The sequence below is a fragment of the Aulonocara sp. 'chitande type north' Nkhata Bay genome, linkage group LG2 (genome assembly GCF_057382095.1).
Source record: "Aulonocara sp. 'chitande type north' Nkhata Bay isolate Kocher_YH1m ecotype deep benthic linkage group LG2, A_spYH_male_GT1.1, whole genome shotgun sequence".
In the NCBI taxonomy this organism is placed as follows: domain Eukaryota; kingdom Metazoa; phylum Chordata; class Actinopteri; order Cichliformes; family Cichlidae; genus Aulonocara; species Aulonocara sp. 'chitande type north' Nkhata Bay.
Window position 1 is genome coordinate 36,597,941 of NC_141345.1, and position 22,280 is coordinate 36,620,220.

At 41.1% G+C, this 22,280-nt stretch overlaps 1 long non-coding RNA gene and 1 pseudogene across 2 annotated transcripts; both read left to right on the forward strand.

The window, feature by feature from the left end:
- The first annotated feature begins 2,486 nt into the window (after window positions 1–2,486).
- LOC147338359 (uncharacterized) lies at window positions 2,487–5,454 on the forward strand. 2 transcript variants are annotated; one of them, XR_015125082.1, is made up of 4 exons: window positions 2,487–2,524; window positions 3,422–3,500; window positions 3,879–3,974; window positions 4,737–5,454. It is a non-coding gene; the product is annotated as an uncharacterized LOC147338359 (long non-coding RNA). The 2 variants fall into 2 exon arrangements; XR_015125081.1 differs by lacking the exon at window positions 2,487–2,524 and having other exon boundaries at window positions 3,064–3,500; window positions 4,737–5,451.
- A 10,282-nt stretch (window positions 5,455–15,736) lies between these two features.
- Window positions 15,737–17,178, forward strand: LOC147338360 (uncharacterized; annotated as a pseudogene).
- The last annotated feature ends 5,102 nt before the right edge of the window (window positions 17,179–22,280 follow it).

Below are 22,280 nucleotides of genomic sequence, written 5' to 3' on the forward strand. Positions count from 1 at the left end.
TAAACGCTCCAGCGTTTCCTGGCTCTGCTGGGTGCCAGGCGGTTCTTGGGTGCCTAGGTCCCTGTTCTCAGCTCGTCCCAGGGTGACCGGCCTCTGGCGGGGCCAGATGCCCGTCGCCTCTGCTTTCCTAGGACTCTCGTCCTTTGGCCGTGGGCACCCCATCTGGGGCCTTTCTCCTTTTTCCTGCTGGGATGGACACACAGTTGTCACCATGATGTGTGGTCTCACATCTTCAATGCTGTTGTGGATTGGATGGCCCGGATCTCCTGGGTCTATCCCTGAGGGGGCATCAATACAGCTTCTCACTTTCATTATCAAGTATATTTTGTGTAAACAGACACTTACACACACACACACACACACACACACACACACACACACACACACACACACACACACACACACACACAGAGCAGATGAAGATTGATTTATCCATCTCTGCATTTTCATATTTTTCTGTTCCCAGTACTGTTTTTTTTTCTTTGTGCAGCAGTTGGCGATACATCATCCTTTTTCCTCCCCCTAACTTTTTCCCCCTGCCCATCAGCTTAGTATTGTCACACTACAGATATACTGTAATAACTGAAATAACACTAATAGAAATTAATAAAATAAAGACACAAGAGTCAAGGGGAGTCTACAGAGAATTTATAGAGCTCATCTGAAAAAAGCAAAAAGTGTTTTTCAAAAGCTGTCAGACAAGACGGGATTTAAAAAGGAGGAAGAAAAATACAATTATGTCATGGTGGCTACGCCCAGTTTTACACAGACTATTGTTTTGAAGGCATAGTTAAAGAATAAGAGACTTCATGTGATCCTTGGAAAGTCGGTGCGAGTATAACAATACTACTATATTACTTTCAGTGTTTGCATATGTGCTTGTTTTCATTTATGCCGAGATCAAATGAGTTTTTAGACAGACGAGTGTTTTCATCAGTCCCACACTGACAGCTTCTATTAAAAACACCCTTGGATTCATTCTGATCACAGTTTGACAGGAGTAATTTCCGTGGCATGCAGGATGAAGAGATGGAATGCAGACACAACTTAATTTAAACATTTTAATGTCTTTTTTCCTACTGAAGAAAAAAAATGTAGTTACTTGCTGCATCAAAGCCATATAAACATGTAAAATCTTAGCTTGTAAATAGCAGCTTCAGTACAAATCATTCACAGCTTTGGGTTGAGCTCAGCAGTGTCTCTCATTGTTGGTGAAGACAATATTTCAGTTAGTTGAATGCCCTAATAAAGGTATTGTAACTGAGGTTTGGAGCTTGCTGTATCAGGCCATTTGTGGTGGCTGCAATCTGTCCTGTACTTAAAACTATAGCCTGAAGGAAAATCTAGATGCATCTAAAGTCGATTGAAATAACAGCAATCCCCGCATGCTGCGCTTGTGCATCATAATGTATGTGCATTCTTATTACTGTGGCCATATGGCTGAGCAAATGTGCCAACTAGCAACTTTGTATCACTCTTCGTTTGGAGTTTTGATCAATGCGCATTTTTTCAGATGCATAAAAATGTTATTTCATCATCATCCATCTGTATGCTCTGCATGTAGCCTCACATTTTGCAAGTTAGTGTGGTTGTCAATCTTTTTATCCCCCAGGGGTTATGTATTGCCCATGTTCACTGAAATCCTCATGTCGCCACATCATTAAGCATTTTCAGACGTAATATATTTACACTGTACGATTTCTGAACCTGAAAACACTGAAATCACATGCAGTTTGTTTCATTTCCAAAGCTCGTACTTCTATTGTCAAACACTCTTCAGCTGTTAATGCTGAGATAAAGCACCTCATGTCATCCATGCTGAATGACATATTTCAGTGCTGCGATGTTCTTTGACATAACTCAGCTGCAAATTATGGCAAAAAACAACTAACAACACTGTGAGCTCATTTTACGTGATGCTAGACACTTTAAACATAAATCAATGTTGCCAAATGGCTGCTCTCTGGGAGTTTAAGTTTAACCTGATAAAGTGTGACACATACATTCACTTTCATTTTAATGCTCCCACACTGCCAAACCTACTCTAACACCAAACAAGCTGTACCCACAGCCCCTCCTTTATGAGAAAACAGCAAGGATGAATGACAAAAAATCTGTGTGGCGCATTTCAGGTGCAAACACAGGCCTGACTGTCGACGGTTCTTACAGAATAATCTATGTCTAGCATAATTGTTAGTTAATTCTACACTGTAAACCCCAACAGTCTACCTGACTTATAAAGTTTGTGGATATAACAATTAAAATTCCTCACAAAGTTGAAACAACTTAAAACTTTTCTGTTCGGTTAACGATTCAAACAGTTATAATTGTACATGGCTTAGAAGTTAAGAGTAAATACTGCTTTCTTAATTATGATTTTTGAGTAAATGTTTTTTTCCGAGCTCCGCATGTGGATGTCATGACGTCATGACGTCTTCTCTCTAACCTGAACGACGCTGACAGAAAATTCTGTTCAATATGGCTGCCCTTCTCGAGCGACTGGAGAGCACATTTGGAGAAACTTGTAAGTAAAACGGAACCTTCGTTATGTTTTTTTTTTCCGTAAAAAAGCAAGTATATTATACGGAAGCGTAGAGCTGCCACCCAGGCAAAAGAAAAATACAAGTGTATCACGTTATAACGTGAAAGGTTTATTGTTCTAACAAGATACTTTTCCTGTTTGTACAATATACTATCATGTTTGTACAATATACTTTTCACGTTTGAACAACATAATATCACGTTATTACAATATACATAATTATCACGTTCGTACAATATAATATTTATATTGTACGAACGTGATCCTATATTGTACGAACGTGATAATTATGTATATTGTAATAACGTGATATTATGTTGTTCAAACGTGAAAAGTATATTGTACAAACATGATAGTATATTGTACAAACAGGAAAAGTATCTTGTTAGAACAATAAACCTTTCACGTTATAACGTGATACACTTGTATTTTTCTTTTGCCTGGGTGGCAGCTCTACGCTTCCGTAATATTAATATGTTGCAGCCAATAACTTGTTTTCGAATGCGCTGTTGTGTTAAAAAGCACAGACCCAGGTGGTGAATAGTTGTTCGCGGTTGTTCGCGCTCTTTTTCAAACATAGATTATGTCGTCAGTTTTACAGTTTTAACCGATTAAAACACAGTTTTACGAAGAATCACACATAAAGAAAGGGTCTTAGTGATATTTTAACGACCCCTTGCCAACGCAAGAAAGTTGGCGTTTTTACAACAGCAGCCTCACTGTTCGGCAGGTTTTTGTTTTTTTTTCTTCTCATTAGCATCATTCAAAAGTGACTTAGCTAGCAGTGGCAACTTCTATCTAAAACAATTGAAATATAGCAAGGTGTTGTATATTTAGTGTGCTGATAAGGTTTTCAATATTTTTATTTTTTCTTCCAAGGCTGAAGGCCAAAGACAAAAAGACAGAAGAAAAAAAAATTCAGACTGCAATTAATTTCAGGTGGAGACAGTAAACACAGGTGAGTTGAAAGATCTATTGAAGAAACCATTCATTAAGTCCCTTAAGGTGAAGATTTCATATATTGATAATGATAAAATTAACACAAATTAAAAGTTTCACTGATAAACACACAATTTTTCCTTGCTTTGAACCCCATGTTCTATATAGATCACAGCTCTGATCTGGAGAACACTATTTTAAAATACTGTGTAGGGTTTTTGTCAAATGATTAAGAAACATACTCTCTGTCACAAGAGACAGAAAGGTTGTATCTTAAAAGAAAAGTCTCCAAAATTTAGTAGAGTCTGATGTCATGTAGTTTCATAAACATGTATTCTCCCCAAAGAATGACACCTGAAAACTTTGCGTTAAATGAACTTTTCTTTTCCCTTTTTAGGAGGCGCCTGATATCAACGTGAAACGCACTGCAGTACTTCGTGCCCTTCCTGTATACCTGCGGGAGGAGGACCCAGAATTCTTTTAGACATGTAATGTAAGTGTATTTTTGCATTACTTAAATTCTGCCAGTAAGATAAAATGCTATGGATTTTTTTAAATACAATTTAATACCCTAGCAGCTACCAAATTGTACAAACAAAATACCCTCTCTGTAGAAAACCCACACACACACAGGTCAGGAGCAGGGCACAGGCGTATCACAGCACTATGGCTATGCTGCAGGTGGCCCAAAAACCAGGCTGAAGTCAAGATTTAGTTTCTTTTTGAGATAAAGTCATGAAATAAAAAATTACTTTTTTTTTTAGAAAAATAATAAAAATACAAATTATGTAATGCAAGAAGCTAACACGTTAATGTACATTTTTCAAAAAAAGTAGAGTACCCTAACTCGTTACAAAGTAACCCACTACACTGCTGAATGTTTTGCTAGATTACAGGTCATGCTTGTCACATTCTCTCAAACCAACCTTACTTATTTAATTGGGGCGATCGTGGCTCAAGAGTTGGGCGTTCGCCTTGTAATCAGAAGGTTGCCGGTTCGAGCCCTGGCTCCGACAGTCTCGGTCGTTGTGTCCTTGGGCAAGACACTTCACCCGTTGCCTACTGGTGGTGGTCAGAGGGCCCGCTGGTGCCAGTGTCCGGCAGCCTCGCCTCTGTCAGTGCGCCCCAGGGTGGCTGTGGCTACAATGTAGCTGCCATCACCAGTGTGTGAATGGGTGTGAATGTCTGGATGACTGAATGTGTAAAGCGCTATACAAATACAGGCCATTTACCATTGATACTGTGTCTATTCCAGGCGGACGCATTGGATGAGTCGACCCTCATTGACACTCCAGTTGCCCTTCTCACAGTGGTTACCGACGGCGCTTCCCAGTCCAGTCCATTTTACTTCCTCAAGCATGGCTGTTTTGGTGAAAGGCGACTAGGTGATGCGTGATATTCCCAGATTTGCAAATGCATTTGCTTTATTGTTTGGCTTGATCTATGCTCTGCATTTAGACTACCCCAGGAAGCTGGTTCACACATTTGCCTTAGTCCAAAATATCTTCATGGGGCTTGATGACGGCAAACCCCTGAAACCCCTGCCTACATGCTCTTAAGGAATATAAGGCAATGTTTGTTAGGACATGCACTCTGTTACTGAGCACTTTGTTTGAAGCACTTTAAGCACTTTAAGTTTACTACAGGCTTTGGGTGGATTTAACTCCATCAGTTTACCTAATTTTCCTATACTTGACTGCCTTATCTGGTTATTTGGAAGCTGATCGTCTTTGTACCCATTTTAAAAAATTGTTTTTCATTTCTATTTAAAAAAAAGTGATTAGTATTTGACTTTTTGTTTTGCATTTTTGTGTATTTTGAGAAAGATGCAATTAGGACTGATGTCGTCCTTTGTGAGTTTATAAAAAGATAAAAGATAAATGTTCTACACAGAATTTATAATGCTCACTTTATGGTGCCGATGTCCATGTTAGTTGTTTTATAAAAACATTTGTGATGTTTTTAAATTTTCATGAAAAAATGTTAAATAAACAAAATGTAAAGTAACTGAATTTCCGTACTTTTTTTTTTTAGTAGTCTACACTCACAACATAAATATCTTTTAATTAATAATCAGATAATTTGAGTTTAGGTTGTAATATAATTGCATTGTGTTGCATCAAAATAATAAACTACAAGAAACACAAAAATATTGAAATTAAAGTATACAGTCTTTGAGTAAAGCTCAATTAATAAAATATAAAATATAATTTAAAATTTTTAGGTTAACAATAAATACAAATTTTGAGTACCCCATACTTAGAAGATATGAGTTTTTGTACTTAAATCTTTTGAGGTAATCAGTTTCCACAAAAGTTTTAAGTTCAGTCAACTTGTTTGGGTTTACAGTGTAGCTGAAGAAGAGTTTTTAAAACATCTGCAGCATAATAACATTACCTGGCAGTGTAGCTATCACACACAGAATCACAGCATTACAGATATCTTGAGGCATGCTCAGCCCTCCAGCTAAGAAAATCCCAGAACTCTCTACAGCATTTTGAGTAGTAGAAACATTTTGTCACTCATCCAAGAAGAAGAAGTCACTTGGATGAGTGATGAAACGTTTCTCCCACAGATGAACAGAATCAACTTATGGGAGTTTAAAATGGCCTGTATTTGTAAAGCGCTTTGGGGTTCCCTAAGGAACACTAGATTCAGTCACACACACATTCACGCACTGGTGATGGCAGCTACATTGTAGCCACAGCTGCCCTGGGGTGCACTGACAGAGGCGAGGGTGCTGGACACTGACGCCACCGGGCCCTCTGACCACCAGTAGGCAGAGGGTGAAGTGTCTTGCCCGACGACACAACAACCGAGACTGTCGGAGCCGGGGCTCAAACCGGGAACCTTCCAATTATAAGACAAACTGCCAACTCTTGAGCCACGATCGCGAAGTTTCTTGCCTTAGTTAGTTGTAAGGCAATGAAGAAATAATAAGGAAACATTTAATTCAATTCAGTAATAATAAATAAACATTGTTCTCTCTCTAAATGTCTAATTTACCCTGCCCTAACTAAACTAATAAGCTCCTACCTAAGACTGATTATCGATTTATTGACTCAAAGTGATGTAAAAACAGCAGTTAGCAATGATTCTACGTGATTCCCACATCCAGAGCTGGAAAGCTCAATTTAAGCTCCCAGGAACGAAACAAGGCTATGGAGCAATTGGAGCAGCTACAACACCCACATCACTGCTGTAGCTGTAGCTCAGGAGCTAGAGCAGATCATTTACTAATCAGAAGGTTGGTGGTTTGATCCATGTCAAATATCCAGGATACTAACTCAAGTTGCTCTCTGCTAATCAGAAGGTTGGTGATTCAATCTCTCCAGTCTTTGCAAGCCAAATATCCTTGGGCAAGATACTAACCCCAAGTTCCTCTCCAATGCATTGGAGTATGAATGCGTGTGCATGTTAGATAGAAAGCACTTACTTAGAGGAGCATAGAAAAAAGCACTTTTCTGAATAGGTGTGAGTAGGTGAATCAGGGAAGTTGTGCAAAGTGCTTTGAGAGCTCAGATAGAGTAGAAAAGTGCTATATAAGAACCATTTATCTTATTCCTCCAGTAACTCCGTACCTGTCCTGGATTGGCTCCCAGGTGGTGCTCAGATGTGAGGGAATCCCAGCTGCTGCACTCCTCCTTCTGTTTAGTAACTCTGTGTGACGATTGATGGGTCCTGCTCGTCCGTTTTGATTCTGTGGAGGTTGCCATGTTTCTTTATTCTGATCCTCAAACGGAACTTATCTCCTGTCTTTTGAGAGGGTTCCCTCTTCAACAGAAGCCTTCACTGTCACTTCTTGCCACAGTTTTTGTCAGCTTGAGTCGTGGACTTCTCAGACCCTCTTGTGGCACCTTCTGTGTAAGGGAAGAGTGATCAGTTAGTTAGGCAACTGAGTTCTCCATCAGGGTGTGCTGGCTTCTGTTTCTGCTCCTCACAGTTTAGTGGGAGAGGAAGCTTCACCTCCTGGGTTTGTTACCTCAAACTGACACTCAGGCTGAGGCAAACCACTGCACCTGAGAGGACACACAAAATTCTACCAGATTTTCAGGTCAGGACCCTAGTACAGGAAGTCTAAATCAGCTCTCTGTTTAAAAAGTCCTAACCTCTGATCCTGAGTCTTACCCAGTAAGTAGGACTCATTCTTATATAATGTTTTTTATTCTCCCGAAGCAAGAGCTATTCACACTAAAATGGATTAACACTTTTAAAAGGTTTTTAACTTTTCGTAAAGGGCAAAAAAGGAATATCCTGAATTTAAACTTCTTTAATGCAGGATATGTTATTAAAGCAGTTTAACAGGAGCAAAGAAAAAGCATAATCAAATATTAATAATCGGATCATAATAATCAAGTCACCTAAATTTTACTTAGCATTTGCTCAGAGTGAGAACCAAATATTGGTTGTAGTCTTTGGATTGTTACAGTGTTACAGAGATTGGAGAGGAGAACGGGCACATCCAGGCCTGAAGATGCACATCTGCTGGTTTAGGTACAACCCAATCGGAAAGGAGTCAACTCTGGTAGGAAACAATGAAGATCCAAATCTTCTTTGAGTTGTACTGTAACGTGGTAAAAACGCATGGAAAAAAAATCATAAAAGCAATGTTTTTTTCAAGAGTACTTATGGGGACTAGAAAGGGGGAGCATGTTTCTCCTATACTGGCTTCTCTTTACTGGCTCCCTGTTAAATCCTGAGTTAAATTATGCTCCTCACATACAGTAGCAGATCTTAAATAATCAGGCCCCAAAAGTGCATGGAACTAAAACATTTTTAACTCAATCCCTCCTCCATTTCAGGGGCTAAAAGTAATTGGACAAATTAAATAACTCAAAAGAAAATGTTCATTCCTAATATTTGGCTGAAAGCCATTTGCTGGCAATGACAACCTGAAATCTTGAACTCATGGACATCACCAAATGCTGGGTTTCCACCTTTTTAAGGCTCTGCCAGGCCCTTAGTCCGGCTTCTTTCAGTTGCTGTTTGTTTTTTTATACACTGTAGATAAGTGCGTGCAGTTATCAGAGGATGCTGAATGTTAAGTCCCCATGAAAGAGGCAGGGGCCCACATCAGGGCGGGGCTGTTCAAACAAAAGACCACACATCAGGTTCTCACCAATTAACCAAGGAGGAAATTATGATCCAGACTCAAGTGATAGATCAACAATTATTCTGTCACCAGTGAACAGTTCTGATAGCAACGGTTCATGTAAGTAAAAAAAAAAAGTAAATAAAAAACAAAACAAAACCTAAAAAACAAAAACAAAAATTGAAAAAACCCTGTTCCTTCTATTATGTTTCTCATTATTGTGTATAATCCCTGCTCTTATGCCTATTTTTACTACTTTGCTCTGTACAGTGTCCTTGAGTGTCCTGAAAGGCGCTTTTAAATAAAATGTCGCTTTTAAATAAAATGTATTATTATTATTATCCATCCACCCGCTTATCCTTTTCAGGGTCGCTGGAGCCTAGCTGTCATAGGGCGAGAGGCGGGGTACACCCTGGACAGGTCGCCAGTCTGTCGCAGGGCTAACATACAGGGACAGACAACCATTCGCACTCACATTCACACTAGGGCTGAACGATATATTGCATTTGCGATAATATCGCGACATGATCAAGTGCAATTTTCTAACCGCAAAGGCTGCGATTATACTCTGGACATGTCCAAATTCATGGGCTGCATCCTCCTGAGGCCGCATTTGTAGACCGATTACGTCACAGCGACGCGCCGAAGGCTGTCCAAATTACTACCATATCCCAGAATTCATAGCGCGGCCCAGCCAAACTCCAGTTTCCAACAATGGCGGCCGCTACTAAGTTTTAAAATTACTCATACTAATCTTTCTGGGTCACAAAATAAACTTTTAACATATTTTCAGGCGAGAAAGTAGTTGTGTAGACATCAAATATCTGCTCGGTTTATCAAGATATCCCATATTTGCAAAAGTGCTTCGACGTTTTCAGAGGCGTCTGCTACCCACCAGCTCGACAGCTAGCCGGGAGCTCGAGGGTTACTGATGCGGCCGAGAACGGCACAACTCCCGGCACATCATTTTCAGATCACCGCGGAGTTTCGCTGCTCGGGTTAAACGTAATATATAAGTCACTTAGACAACCTAAAAATGTTATTGTTGGGCTTTTTTCAGTGTTTTGTTTGTTCGTGAGTAAATCGGTTTGGCTGAGATTAAAGTTATTAGATTAGATAAAATAAAACTTTATTAATCCCCCGGGTGGGTTCCTCCTTGGTTTTCACACAGCTGACTAAACGTCAAACAGAAAACTTATTAAACAGAAGTATGAGACAGTCGAGAATTTACACCAGTGTCTGGTTATATTTTAGATAGCAAGAAGCAGACGGCCGAGTTTATTAAACTCCACCGAGACAGCGGTGACGCTAATCAGAACTAGACCGTCCAATTTCACGCCTTTAAACTTTAAAGGCGTGTTTGTGTGTGTGTTTATACAATTGCTATTATGTTTGCACTTTATGTGTAATGTTACTGACTGCAGAGATCAGTAAGATGTGTGTATTTTTTATTTATTAGTTTTATTTATTTAATATTATTTTTTAATTGAATGACTGTCTAGTAGTTCACAGATGTCGAAAAACTGAGTGTGGTAAAGCCACTGATTTTGTTTATGTATATTTCTGCAATCTGCACATTGTACTGACTTTCATTTTAATGTTTACACCAGGGTTCCTTGTCAGCACTTTATGCTCAGATGTTTGTAAGCTAAAAATAAACTATTGTGTATGTTCAAATATACTGTTGTGATTGAAGAAGTTAAATAAAAATGTCAGTCATCAATTCATGCATCACCTCATGTCATCATAACAGAGGTCTGTCTTCCAGGAAAGAACAGTTTAAAATTAATGTAATATAGTATTGGCCATACTATATGATGTATTGCTTGTCTTTGTTTAATAATACAGAAGACAAAGACCTTAAAAAATAATCGCATATCGCATCGCAATCGCAATATTGGGGCAAAAAATCGCAATTAGATTATTTTCCATAATCGTTCAGCCCTAATTCACACCTATTGACAATTTGGATTATCCACTTAACCTATCCCCAGAAGGTGCATGTCTTTGGACAGTGGGAGGAAGCCGGAGAACCCACGCAAACATGGGGAGAACATGCAAACTCCACACAGAAAGACCCCGGCCTGATGGTGGAATTGAACTCAGGACCTTCTTGCTGTGCGGCAACAGTGCTAACCACCGTGCCACCTTGCATAACTACAGTGAGTGCAGAATTATTAGGCAAATGAGTATTTTGTCCACATCATCCTCTTCATGCATGTTGTCTTACTCCAAGCTGTATAGGCTCGAAAGCCTACTACCAATTAAGCATATTAGGTGATGTGCATCTCTGTAATGAGAAGGGGTGTGGTCTAATGACATCAACACCCTATATCAGGTGTGCATAATTATTAGGCAACTTCCTTTCCTTTGGCAAAATGGGTCAAAAGAAGGACTTGACAGGCTCAGAAAAGTCAAAAATAGTGAGATATCTTGCAGAGGGATGCAGCAGTCTCAAAATTGCAAAGCTTCTGAAGCGTGATCATCGAACAATCAAGTGTTTCATTCAAAACAGTCAACAGGGTCGCAAGAAGCGTGTGGAAAAACCAAGGCGCAAAATAACTGCCCATGAACTGAGAAAAGTCAAGCGTGCAGCTGCCAAGATGCCACTTGCCACCAGTTTGGCCATATTTCAGAGCTGCAACATCACTGGAGTGCCCAAAAGCACAAGGTGTGCAATACTCAGAGACATGGCCAAGGTAAGAAAGGCTGAAAGACGACCACCACTGAACAAGACACACAAGCTGAAACGTCAAGACTGGGCCAAGAAATATCTCAAGACTGGTTTTTCTAAGGTTTCATGGACTGATGAAATGAGAGTGAGTCTTGATGGGCCAGATGGATGGGCCCGTGGCTGGATTGGTAAAGGGCAGAGAGCTCCAGTCCCACTCAGACGCCAGCAAGGTGGAGGTGGAGTACTGGTTTGGGCTGGTATCATCAAAGATGAGCTTGTGGGGCCTTTTCGGGTTGAGGATGGATCCAGGCCGTCTTTGTTACTTCGGAAACATGGCTCGAACAATTTCTCTTCAACGACGTAATCCGATAACAACCGATCTCTTTACCCGTCGGCTTCCACAGTTACAACAATACAACAGCTTCTTGTCATTTTTGTGTTTCTTTTTATTGCTGTATAACTGATTTCAATTGAAAGCCTACGTGCGCTAGTACCTCTTGCCACGAGTTCCCAGAATTCTTTGCGGTTTTACCCCTGAGTGACGTCACATTTTCAATCTCTATTAAAAGGAAGTTTTTCCCGCTGTCACCAAAGCACTTGCTCAGAGGGGATAATTTAATTATTGGGATTTTCTCTGGGGTTTTTTGTATCATTGTAGGATCTTTGCCTTGCAATATAAAACACATTGAGGCAACTGTTGTTGTGATTTGGTGCTACATAAGTAAAATTGAATTGAACCAGAATTCTATTAGAAGTCATTATGAAAGACCGGACACATTGGCAGTCAAGATAAGGAAATGTCATGTTGTTTATTTATTATTCACAGGTGAACACAGCAGAGGCGTGGAGGAGTTCATACCACACATTCGGCACATTCAGCAAGGCAAAATGTCAGTGACTAATCAGAAATAGAAATCCTTCATGCAGGGACACATAAATGCCCCAGGTCAGAAACACTTTTTCACCAACACAGTTTGAAACTTCTGTCACTATCAGTCTATAGATCTCTATAAACTGGTGTTTACTTCTGTTTATTTGCCTTTTTCTTATCTGTATGCAGGAAAGCCTGCTTGGAATTCATGTGCCTATGAAACGGTCAGTAACAGTCCAAACATTTGAAAAGCACAGGAAGTATCAGGACGATCAACACTAAAATGCTTGAGAGTTGGGAAAGCCCTGTGGTAATGCACCTCCTTTATTCTGGCACTTTACTTTAGGTAGGGAGGAAATGTCAGTTTGTGTGGAGTGTTCTTAGCCCTCATCGATGTTCTTTAAATAAAGTATGTTTATCACTACCTGCTCACCTCCAGGGTCCAAGCTTTAGTTTGGAATTATCCACAGAAAAGGTTTACATTTGACAAAATGAGAGAGAAAGACCGATCCATCTAATTTGGTTTAAAATGGAGCACTGTAACAAAAAATAATTTCCCCCAGGGATCAATAAAGTATTCTGATTCTGATTCTGATTGCCTTCATGCTGCTGCCTCTTCTCGGAGTGACAACTTAGGGTGCGTGCGTGCGTGTGTGCGTGTGTGCGTGCGTGTGTGTGTGTGCGTGCGTGCGTGTGTGCGTGTGTGCGTGCATGTGAGCATCATCGCCTCAATCTCCATGACAATGATATCCTATTCAGCTAGGCACCTGCCAGGATAAGAGGTGAGTGTGGAGGAGTTCAGTCAGTCAACCAGGGAAAAAAAGCATCAAAATGGCCACCCCACCCTCACCAGGTGTTGGTATACTGAAAAGGATCAAACTTCCAAAAATTCATTCAGCTAAATTTACCCCTTGAAGTCACCCAGGGTGCAGAAACTGCAGTAGCCATGGCAACACATTGCAGACAGTGACCAGATTGTGCAGCTGTGTTGAATGGGAAAATAAACATCATGCTTAAGAGACAATACCACTACAGAAAACATCACAAACATCAATTTATCTGTGATGCAGGGAAGTTTCACAACGGTGTATGTGCCTATATGGACCTGTGACCTGTTTATAGGACAGGTTTTTTTGTTATCTGGTAAAAGGATGACTCGACAGACGGAACCAGTCTGAAGCAAGCCCTCATTGAGGAGCAGCGATTCCACAGTTCCAGTTAATTGGATGGCGAGCCAACCCAAAAGTGAACAGGATTTGCTGAGGTTTTATTTCAAGCCAAAGTTTCGTTCCCATTGAAGCTTCAGATACCTGCAGGACTACGAACTTTCTTCCTTCATCGGAGTGTGGTAGGACAAACATTAAACAAACTGAACGGGCCCCAACGATCCATCAGTTACCAGACATTATTCACTCATACATTTGACTCAGAGAAAGCTGTATGCGCGCACTTTTATTTAGTTTGTTATTTTGGGGGGAAATATTTTGTATTTTATTTCATTGCTTTCATTACATTTGTTGCAGCTGCTGTGTGTCAAATATAACAAATTTGTGAACAGTCTACTGTGGTGTGGTCTCTCTTTATTGGTGTTTATACCTTGGGCTCCTGTCGATCCTAGATTATCTGATATTGTCTAGTGGGAGTTCGGTCATTCTTAATAATAATTCGTAAGTTGGGTTACACAAGACAATAGAACAGCAGTCCCCAAACTTTTTTGTGCCATGGACCGGTTTATGCCCGACAATATTTTCACGGACCGGCCTTTTAGGTGTTGCGGATAAATACAACAAAATAAAACTAGTACCGGTACCGAAAAAAAGAAGATTTATTCATAACACACGTGAAAAGACCCAGGAAAACCGAGTTAACGATAAAAACGATAACAAAATAACGCTGAAAACCGATAAAAACCCTGAAAACCATACATTTCATACCTGACCCTCAACTCTCACGGCCCGGTACCAAACGACTCACGGACCGGTACAGGTCCAAGGCCCGGGGGTTGGGGACCGCTGCAATAGAACATACCCTAAATGCTTAGTGGTTTTGCTGAAACCATATTATGCAGTATGAGTGGATACGGCTACTTTAGCAGAGTTCATTTTTAGCTTTTTAACATTGGTCCATATTATTAAGAAATAAGTAACCTACTCTTACTTCAAGGATACTAACTAGTATGTCTTTTATTGAGGATCTGAGTGATCCATGAGTGATCAGTCTTGATTTGGTAAGGTTTAGGCAAGTAATTTGTACTTTAATTTGCATTTAAAGGTTAAAGCATTTCAACTATTTGGCTTGGTTTAGGAAATAATCATAGTTGAGATGATGGAAATAAGACCATATAAACCTCCAACCTTTACACAAAAGTGGATGTGTTGCTGGGAACATGCCAACACTCAACACATTTTAACTCTTGAATATCCAACTGACTTATTTCCAGGCCACCTACCGCCACCATTACTGAGACTAACAAGCTGATCTACACCACGGCAGCAGTGATCACTGAGATGCTTAGCTACAAGTTGAACAGCCACAAGGAGTAGTACCCTCCACGGAGAAGGAGACTAGAGGCCAAAATCAAGGTAGCACAGAGGGAGGTTAGCCAAATATCGAAGCTGCAGAAAGGTGCAATGCAGAAGGTGCCTAAAAAGTACAGCAAGCTGTCCATACCTGAGGCCTTGGAAAATGCCAAGCAAAGACTCACAGCCTTGACCAGCCACTTGAAGAGGTACACCACAGAGATAGAAGGCAGGACAATAAACCATCTGTTTTGCACAGAACCAGCCAAGGTGTACTCTCAGTGGCAGGGGAACAATATGAGAACAGCACCACCAAGGCTGGAGACAGAGCAATACAGGAGAAGGACACAAACCATAATGGCAATGCTCAGTGGCTAGTGGATGTAAGAGCAGACCACAGCAACCTCCCTGAACAGGGTCCAGTAACCATCACAGTGGCAGACACCCAAGAAAGGGTCTCCAGTATGAAGAGTGCTGACATGGTTCCTACTAGCAGCACAAATGAACCAGCTACTAGTCGATGAGAGACACCCAGAATGGCTAACTGAAGGCCAGACAGTCCTGGTCCCCGAGGACACCCAGAAGGGATTGGTCCTATCCAACTATGGGCCAATAACCTGCCTCAGTACCAAATGGACGCTCCTGTCAGGTATCATAGAGGCTAAGATGAACAGGCACATGGGTGGCCTTGTTCATCTTCACTCAATACATGAGTGGGGCCCTGAAAGCAACTGGCAAGAATACCAGAGGGGCAAAACACCACCTACTGGCAGACTGAGCAGTCAGCTGAGACTGCAAGACCAGAGTGACCAACCTGTGCACTGCCTGGATTGATTACAAAAATGCCTATGACTCAATGCCCCACAGCTGTATCCTGGAATGCCTAGAACTATACAAGATCAATGGGACCCTAAGAGCCTTCATCAGGTACTCAATGAGGATGTGGCGGACAACACTAGAGGCCAACTCCAAGCCCATAGCACAAGTCACCATCAAGTGCGGGATCTGCCAGGGAGATTCTGTGTCCCCACTGCTGTTCTGCATAGGCCTGAACCCCCTCAGTGAGATCATTGACAAGACTGGCTACGGATACCGACTACGGAACGGAGCAGTTGTCAGCCACCTCCTGTACATGGATGACATCAAGCTGTATGCCAAGAGTGAACGAGACAGCGATTCACTGATCCCTACCACCACAAGATATACAGCAATGACATCGGAATGTCATTCGGACTGGAGAAATGTAGTCGGATGATAACAAAGAGAGGGAAGGTAGTCTGAACTGAGGGGATCAAACTACCAGAAGGCAACATTGCAGACATAGAGGACAGTTACAAGTACCTGGGGATCCCGCAGGCAAATGGAAACCATGAAGAGGCCGCCAGGAAAACTGCAACCACCAAGTACCTGCAGAGGGTCAGGCAAGTCCTGAGGAGTCAGCTGAACGCTAAGAACAAGATTCGGGCCATCAACATGTACGCCCTGCCCGTGATCAGGTACCCTGCTGGGATAATAAGATGGCCAAAGGAGGAGATAGAAGCCACTGACATCAAGACAAGGAAGCTCCTGACCATGCATGGAGGGTTTCACCCCAAGTCCAGCACCCTGAGGCTGTACGCTAAGCGGAAGGAAGGAGGCCATGGACTGGTGAGTGTCAGCACCATAGTCCAGGAAGAGGCAACGAACATCCACGAGTACATTAGGAAGATGGCCTCAACCGACCGCATGCTCAGTGAATACCTCAGGCAGCAGAAACCAAGAAAAGAGAAGGAATCATCATGGCAGGATAGGCCCCTGCATGGTATGTACCACTGGCAGATAGAGGAGGTGGCTGATATCCAGAAATCTTACCAGTGGCTGAACAAAGCTGGACTGAAAGACAGCACAGAGGCACTAATCATGGCAACACAGGAACAAGCTCTAAGCATGACATTGATAGAGGCTGGGTTCTATCACACCAAGCTAGACCCCAGGTGCAGGCTGTGTAAAGATGAGACAATCCAGCACATAACAGCAGGGTGCAAGATGCTAGCAGGCAAGGCATACATGGAACGCCATAACCAAGTGGCCGGCATAGTGTACAGAAACATCTGTGCCGAGTATAACCTGGAAGTCCCGAGGTCAAAATGGGAGACGCCCCCAAAGATGGTGGAGAATGACCGAGCTAAGATCCTGTGGGACTTCCAGATACAGACGGACAAAATGGTGGTGGCTAACCAACCGAACATGGTGGTGGTAGACAAGCAGAAGTAGATGGCCGTAGTGATCGATGTAGTGATACCGAATGACAGCAACATCAGGAAGAAGGAACACGAGAAGCTCGAGAAATACCAAGGGCTAAAAAACACCATAGTGGCAAACCTAACGCTACCCCTGACATCACTGGTGACCTGGTGGATGGTAAGAATTCAAGAGTTTGTGATTATTTAATGTTTAACTTTTTGAACCAGGCGGTGAATACAGCTTAGCAGTAAAAACAAAGAAACTTTAGCTGTTTGTGATTGTCAGTGGCATCTGTGTATGTTTCCATAGTTTGCATAAGAATCTGAGACTTCCACTGCATGAAGAAACGTTTTTGCGATGATTTGGTTAATTTGATTAAATTTACTCCTATGGGAGGACTTTGTATGTAAATGTGATAATAATATTTTTTCTCATTGGGTACACTATAGAGAACTGGATTTAATGACATTCACTAAACATGTCTGAGCATTTACGTCGATTCAAGCAATCTGGTAATCTAGTTACGCAGAACATATGGCTGAGAAGTTGAACTTACTATTGCCACATATTATTGCTCACTGCTCCAAAGAGCACAATGAGTTTTACATGTATTTACATTACATTTATAGATTGAATAACAGCTTTTTGCTGATGGTCTTTCAGGTTTTGCTAGATTAAGCTAAAATGTTTCTCACTTCAACACATTTTGACTAAGGTGGCCTAAATTTAAAAAAAAAACAACTTAATGAATCTTTTGTGTGTGTGGGTTTACCATTTTCATTTTCAAGTTTTCCAGTGTCTAAGAATCAACATTCTGTTTTCATTGCAGCATAACTGGTTTTAACATGAGATCTTCAAGAGACAAGAATCCCAAACCCTAACCACAGCTAGCTGTTGAAAAATATCACCTCTGGAAAGATGCTCTATGTGAAATCTCCAAAGTGACTTCTGTTTTTCAGGGCACTCCTGAAGTCAGTGTAACAGATATTAAAAAGAGGAAGAACTGTGGGCAAAAGGAATCTCAGTTAGGGTGTTACTGTGTTGATGCATCTTTGTTTATGTGTGTGTGTGTGACTGAGAAATGCAAGAAGCGTGTGTGTGTGTGTGTGTGTGTGTGTTTGAGTGCTCTGATGCATGTGTGTGTTAAGTGAAACAGGAGGGTTCAGGCTTGACAGTCACGCACAGGCACACCTTGCCAGTCCCATCTCTCACTCACGTTTTTCTCCCTGTCTGCCTTCATCATATTCCACTCCTCCTCATCGTTTTTCTGCTCCTTCTTCCCCTTACCTTCGTTCCTTTCGTCTTTTGCACTTCCACTGTATCTGTTTTTCACCCACTTTATGCCACCGCTTTATCTCACTGGATAAAGCTTTCTCTGCTCTGGAGTTTGTTTTGCTCTCTGCTCTGCCTTTATCTTTCATTTGAATGCTGTGTATTTGCAGAAGCAGAGAAAGAGAGAGAGAGAGAGAGAGAGGCATAAATGAAGAGAGAGAAAGAGAGAGAGAGAGACAGCATCCCCATGTCAGGCCAATGATGGATTAGAATACTAAAATACTGAAGAGAGAAAGCAGGCACACTAGAAACTCAAATCTGACATGGTGTGTGTCTGTGTGTGCACACACATTTGTCCATGCAAATCTACTGCTTGGTAATAGAACAATAAAAAAAAGCGCTCCTTTCCATGAACACATCCTCCTCTAGTCCTCTCTCACCCTGGAGGCTTGTGTCGTATTGCTCTCTCTCTTCCTCTCAAAGGTGATTTAACGCATGACTTCTCTGCTTGTTTAGTACATATTATTGTAAATCACCAGTGTCCAGTCCATCCTCTGCCTCTCTTTCTCCCTCTTGTCATTCCATCATCAGGTATCTATCTTCACAACAAACAGCCGGAACAACAATTAAAATGAACAATGGGTTCCAGTAAAAGGATACTGCTCCAGCCTCTGCTAGCCACATAATTCAGACACCTGCTCCCCCCCAAGCTGATCTCAATTAACCCCTGCTATCAGGTAATGCAGAGGAAAATGGAGTGGAGTGGCTGTGAGGTCAAAGGAGACAGTTCATTGACTTTTGAAGTAATTTGCTTTAAACCACATGCTCAGTGTTGTCAATTTGAAAAGGAACATCTGGTAAGTGTAATCAAAGACTGATGTTGTCTTTGACCAAGGCAACAATATTCTCTTCTAGTATTTTTAAACCCATGTGGAAGAAATTTGGTGTTTGGAGAAGTTATTCTTGCTACCCAGCCCCAAGAAAGAAACATCAAGCTCAGCGCAGCAGGGAGTGGGAAATGAGACATCCACCCATGGAAATAGGAGCAGCAGTGTTTTCCGGTGGCAGATACATGGAGTGAACAGAACACTGACAGCTCAACTGCACTGCCATATCGATGATTTTCTGTAGAATCACAATAGTAGAGCAGCAGACCTTTGGTTGTGGAGGCGTTCAGGACAAGAGAGTATTTGCCATTAGGGCTCTTTTACCACTCCAAAGTAAGAACATAGTCTCACAACAATTTATGAAACTGTAACAGAATTGTATCTATTCATCGGTGCTTCTGGACAACTTCTTGGTTAGGACTAGAAAAAACTACCCTGTGACATTTAGGCAATAAAAAGGCTTAAACAAGAGGATTGTTTGTATTAAATCACAACAATTGGCACATTTTTCAAATCTTAATTTTTTTGTGATTGCTCATCATGTTATTATTGGGGTTTCTTAATAATATTGTAGGGTCTTTACCTTAAAATATTAAACACATTGAATTAGCTGTTATTGTGAATTACATGTAAATTATACTTGAATTGGTTACTAGGGTAACGTGTGCTTCTGTAAAGGCGTACAAAATACATGTTAAGTCTGCACACATGAAACAAATCATGTTTAAATGGTTAAATTTAAAGTTGTGTTGACTGCAATTAAAAATAGGGTCAAACAACAGTTTTTTGATGAGTGAATAAATGCTTTGTGTGATCATTACAAATTTTGCTATGAGACTTTTATTTTTCTTTTATCATTTTACCAAGTCCACCCTGGAAACAACTGCTTGTTACTTATTTCTGAACAAGTAATGTAACGTTTACTGCTTACTTAGCTTTACAGGTTTAACGCCAAAGAAAACTAGCTGCCACCGGTGGCTGATGTGAGCAAGTTAGCTAAGAACAGAGGGTTTGAGCAATATTGCATTCGCCTTTTTTGGGAAATCAAACAGTTGATCTAGGATTCAAATATTTATCAGACTGTTCTGTTAATGGAAAGCACAGATGAGGAGCTAAGATATAACTGAGTAAGATTAAAAAAACTCAGTGAGATAAAAAGGCTGTGGTCGTCACACATCATCTTAAAGATGACAGCTGATAATACCAGAAATTTTAGGTTCCTGTTACCTGAGTTACCTAATGTATTTACCCCTAAGCTATATGTCAGTCACTGATATCCTCCACTCTCATTTCAGGCATTTACCTCAAAGTTCAGCAAAGTTTTTCTTGGAGCCCATCCACTTTGCACTGTCAGTGATTATTTCACCGGTAGTAGCCGGTAGTAGCTGATGACTCTGCAATAGTCGGCCTCATCACTGATGGGGACGACAAGGAGTACAGAGGACTGACTCAAGACTTTGTGGACTGGTGCCAGCTGAACTACCTCCAGATCAACGCCAGTAAAACCAAGGAACTGGTGGTAGACTTCCGCAGGCACAAGCATTCTCCACTGCAACCACTGAACATCCAAGGTATGGACATTGAGGCTGTGGACAGCTACAGGTACCTTGGTGTTCATCTGAACAACAGACTGGACTGGACTCATAACTCAGACGCCCTCTACAGGAAAGGGCAGAGCAGGCTGTACCTGCTGCGGAGACTCAGGTCGTTTGGAGTGGAGGGCCCACTCCTGAAGAAATTCTATGACTCTGTGGTGGCTTCTGCTATCTTTTATGGCGTGGTCTGCTGGGGCGGCAGCATCTCTGCTGGGGACAGGAAGAGACTGAACAGGGTGATCCGAAGGGCCAGCTCTCTTCTAGGATGCCCTCTGGACCCAGTGGAGGTGGTGAGTGACAGGAGAACGGCGGCTAAGCTGTCATCCCTGTTGGACAACGTCTCCCACCCCATGCAGCAGACTGTGACAGCACTGAGCAGCTCCTTCAGTGGGAGACTGCGGCACCCACGGTGTGGGACGGAGAGATTTCGCAGGTCTTTCCTCCCCACTGCTGTCAGACTCCACAACAAAGACTTTAACTGAACAAACACACACATCCACACATGTGCAATAACACTAAGTGCAATAATCCTTTCTGGCATCGTTGTATTTTTACTCAGTTGTATATAGCATTCGTATTCTATTTTTATCTTATTGTATATTTTTATTCTATTTTATTCTACTGTATATAGTATATTATTTTATTCTATTCTGTACAGCTGTGTACTGTATTTATTCTTATTGTATTCTAATTTTTGCGTCATAACTTTTGCACTGTCCACTTCCTGCTGTGACAAAACAAATTTCCCACGTGTGGGACTAATAAAGGTTATCTTATCTTATCTTATCTTATCTTATCTCACAGGTCTCCTTGCCAGTGTGGACGTTGCTTAAGTAATGTGTTACTGAACTATATAGTAGCCAAATGACTATTTAAGCTAACTTAGAAAGAAATTAACCTTGCTAAGTTGTCAGGTCAGATGGATTTTTTTTCTGTTTTTTGTTGCTTGTCATTCTCTCCATGTGTTGGTTTAAATGTCATCTTTACATAAAAATGATTTGCTTCAGTCCATTCCCAGTATTTGATCTCAAGACACTGATTTTATATTAGCCAGCTTCTATATTACATTATATGTTAGATCTGATGTCTCACATGAAGAAATTTTAATTTTTTGAGTCTACATTTTGACTCACACATCTGAACCCACATCAAACAAAATTAATGGGCTGGTCTGTTTTTGACCCCCACAAAGGTTTCTATCAGTTCCCTCACCTGAACAATTACACTTCAAATAAGCCAGTTGTTTAAGGGAAACGTTTAAAGTGTTGAACAGCCTGGAGGCCGAAGACAAGGAAGGACCCCATCAGAGTTAACTGTAAAAACACCCCTTCTACATTAAACCTTTTGACCAAGGTAGCATTGACAACTTACAAAGGTTGCAGATTTGTTATATTCTCAGTGCTTAAGCTGTAAATTCGAAACAATGTTTGCTAAAAATCATCACATACAGGTAACAAATTCTGCGTCTTCTATAGTGATTTCAACTTAAGAACTTGCTGAGACTACACATGAAAAAAGGAAAATGTGCTGTGAATTGTTCATTTATATCACAGCAGATTCAGTTTAAGCTGATGCTGGCCTGTTACTCATCTTGGAGAATAAACTCTTACTGAGCATATAAATTCTGAAATTCCAGCCTCAAATTTACACTGTCATTTTTCTTTAT